We start from the raw sequence: 3,846 nt of genomic DNA, 5'->3' as shown, positions 1-3,846 counted from the left end.
GGCCACTGCCTTCGGCTCAGGTCATGATCTCGGGGTCCTGGGATCGAGTCCCACATCGGGCTCTCTGCTCAGCAGGGAGCCTGCTTCCCTCTCTCTCTCTGCCTGCCTCTCCCATCTACTTGTGATTTCTCTCTGTCAAATAAATAAATAAAATCTTAAAAAAATAAAATAAAATAAATAAAATAAAATAAATAAATCTTTTTTAAAAAAGATTTTATTTATTTGACAGAGATCACAAGTAGGCAGAGAGGTAGGCAGAGAGAGGGGAGGAATCAGGCTCCCCACTGAGCAGAGAGCCCAATGCGGGGCTTGATCCCAGGACCCTGAGATCATGTCCTGAGCCGAGGGCAGAGGCTTTAACCCACTGAGCCACCCAAGCACCCCTAAAATAAATAAATCTTAAAAGAAAAAGAATTGACACAGGGTCTTTACTTTTTACTTCAAAAGGAAGGGCAATGAAAAAACAACTCTTATTACTGCCATCTGCTATCATATCATTTTCAGAAAGGAAAGCTATATTAACTTTAAAAAAAGTAGGAAAGAAATAATCTCAGGATGAAAGACAGTCCTTGTTTAAGAAAAGAGTTGGCAACTTGACTTTAGCATAAATACTGTGTACTGGTTCTATCCTCCTCATTAAAAAAAAAAAAAGCTTTATTGAGATATAATCTACATATCAAATAATTCATTCATTTTTTAAAAAATATTTTATTTATTTATTTGACAGAGAGAGGCACAAGCAGGGGAGGGGCAGGCAGAGGGAGAAGCAGGCTCCCTACTGAGCAAGGAGCCCGATGTGGGACTTGATCCCAGGACCCTGGGATCATGACCTGAGCTGAAGGCAGACACTTAACCAACTGAGCCACTCAGGCATCCCTATTCATTTTTTTTTTTTTAAAGTAGCCTCCATGATGGGCGTGGAACCCAACACTGGGCCTGAGATCCAGATCTGAACTGAGATCAAGGGCAGGGCACTTAACCGACCCAGCCAGGCACCCTCAATTCATTCAAGTGCACAAGTCGATAGTTTATAGTAAATGTAGAGAGTGGTACAAGCATCCCCATGATCTAATTTTAGAACATTTCTTTTTTTTTTTTTTTTAATATTTTATTTATTTATTTGACAGAGAGAGATCACAAGTAGGCAGAGAGAGAGAGGAGGAAGCAGGCTCCCTGCTGAGCAGAGAGCCTGATGCAGGGCTCGATCCCAGGACCCTGAGATCATGACCTGAGCCGAAGGCAGCAGCTTAACCCACTGAGCCACCCAGGCCCCCCTAGAACATTTCTATCACCCCGAGAAGATCCCTTGTACCCATTTGCAGTCACTCCCCATTCCCACCCTCCAGATCTGGGTATGTCCTTACATGGCAAGAAACTTTGCAGACATGGTTAAGGATCTTAAGATGAAGAAATTATTTCGGATTATCAAAGTGGGCCCAAAGTAATCACGAGAGTCATTATAAAGGAAAGGGGGAGAGAAAAGAAAGTGCCAGGTGATGCAGCATGTGAAAGACGTGTCTGGATTTTTTTTGCCGGCGGTTGAAGAGGGAAGGAGGCCTTGAGTCAGGGAAAGCAGGCAGCCTCCAGAAAAGGCAAGGCGTTGTATCCAGAAGGAATGCAATCCTGCCAAAAGGATTTTAAACCAATTGGACTGCTGACCTTCAGAACTATTGGAGGATAAGTTTCTGTTATTTTTTTTTTTAAAGATTTTATTTATTTATTTATTTATTTATTTATTTGACAGAAAGAGACACAGTGAGAGAGAGAACATAAGCAGAAGGAGAGGGAGAAGCTGGCTTCCCGCCGAGCAAGGAGCCCAATGTGGGGTTCGATCCCCGGACCTCAGGATCACGACCGGAGCCAAAGGCAGACACTTAATGACTGAGCCACCCAGGCATCCCAGTTTTTGCTATTTTATGCTGTCAAGGTAACCGTAATTCATTACAGCAGCCATAGGAAACCAACACACTGGGTCATAAAGTAATCTTAACTTCACTTTTATGTTATTAACAGACTCACTTAGGGAAGCATTGGTGGGTAGACTTAAGAGCACAATTTGCCAAGTGTATGGGTTCACATCCAGCTCTGCTACTTACTGTATACCATCTTGAGTAAGTTCTTAAAAGCTGTGTGTTCCTCAGCTGCCCCATCTATAAAATGGAGTAAATAAAAATACCCACTTTTGCATTCTTTATTTTTTTAAAAAGATTTTATTTATTTATTTGACAGAGAGCACAAGCAGGCAGAGAGAGAGGATGGGGGGGGGATGCAGGCTCCCCGCTGAGCAGAGAGCCCGATGTGGGGCTCAACCCCAAGACCCTGGGATCATGACCTGAGCCGAAGGCAGAGGCTTAACCCACTGAACCACCCAGGTGCCCTGACCTTAGCATTCTTTATGAGGATTAAATGAATAAATTGAATGGGATTTATTATAACACCTGGCATATGGGAGGCACTACAGAGAATAATTTACTCGTATCATTACTCACATGATCTTCCCCAAACCAAGGAATAATAATAGCCTGTCCCAGAGGTGAAACAGCAAATCTAGTTAAGCCTTTCAAAAGATGTTTTCTTCCTCCCAGCAACCTAATTAAAATTAAAGATATTTATTTATTTATTAGAGTGAGAAAGAGAGAGAGAGAGAGAGTGAGAGAGAGCGAGCACGGGGAGGGGCAAAGGGAGAAGCTGAGCAAGGAGCCTGATGCGGGGCTTGATCCCATGACCCTGAGATTATGACCTGAGCCAAAGGCAGAGGCTTAACCCACTGAATCACCCAAGTACTTTAAAATTTCTACGCTCTTAAGACCAAATTTCCTCTAGAGCTCAAGCTAATGGCTTCAAGAAAGTCCTCTTCTTAGAGAATTATTTTTGCGAAGAACCTTTTGCCCAAGCTCCTAGCTGTGGAAGACACAAGAGCCCAAAAGGATCTTGAGAGTTCTGGTCCCTTCCAGCACCTCCTGCTCAGAAATCACTACTTAGATCATGGACAGCAATCTGTTATGTGTTTTTATCCAGTCCTTCAAAACTTTCTTAACCACTTAGCAAACGTTGGCTGAATACAAAATAAATTTAAATGAATGGGAGCTGACCAGAAGAGCCCTCTGGTTCAAACTTCTGGTGATCTTCTCTCCAGAACAGGTGAAGAACCCTATAAGACCTTGGATATAAAACTTTACAACTGGAATAACTTCAGAGGTGACAATGGCCAAGGACCCTGGTTTTGTAATTAAAGAAACTGAGATACTGAGGAAACATGATACCTAAGAGGATGCAGCAAGTTGGCCATGAAACAACATGACTCTTCTGTTTTTCAGCCCGATGCCTCTCTACATGTTGCTACAGGTGAGAGTCTAAGACTTTGGACTAAATGGGCTGATATCAGGTCATGCCCTCAAAATCATTTGCTGTATCAAGTTCCTTGTATCGCCTTGTTTCCTTTTCTTATACTTCCTCTCCCAAATAAGCCCTCTTTTTCAACTTAAGTGTTCATTAAATCAAAGAAGTGCTATCAGTATTATCTCTTTTCACATCTTCTATCTTCAGACCTCAATGAGCATGAAAAGACACTGGCAAAAGCCACTCTTATCTTTGGCGGATATCGTGGAACCCATGACTTCCCCAAACCGGGGCAGAATTGCATTAATAGTAAGACTAGCTTGTGATGTTCAGCAGAACACAGACAATAATTAACAGGAATTCAAAAAACAAACCTAGTTAACAGCCTAGAGTTCCTCTTTTTCCTTCTTTCTCTACAGTAAAGCACTTGGTTAGATGAGAAACTGCTGACGGAGGAACTAAAAAAATCAAAACAGGAAGCAGTAAATGGCTCACTGTGCCCAAGAA

The sequence above is a fragment of the Mustela nigripes genome, chromosome 13, assembly GCF_022355385.1.
Source record: "Mustela nigripes isolate SB6536 chromosome 13, MUSNIG.SB6536, whole genome shotgun sequence".
Lineage (NCBI taxonomy): Eukaryota > Metazoa > Chordata > Mammalia > Carnivora > Mustelidae > Mustela > Mustela nigripes.
Note: the sequence above shows the minus strand (reverse complement) of the source record.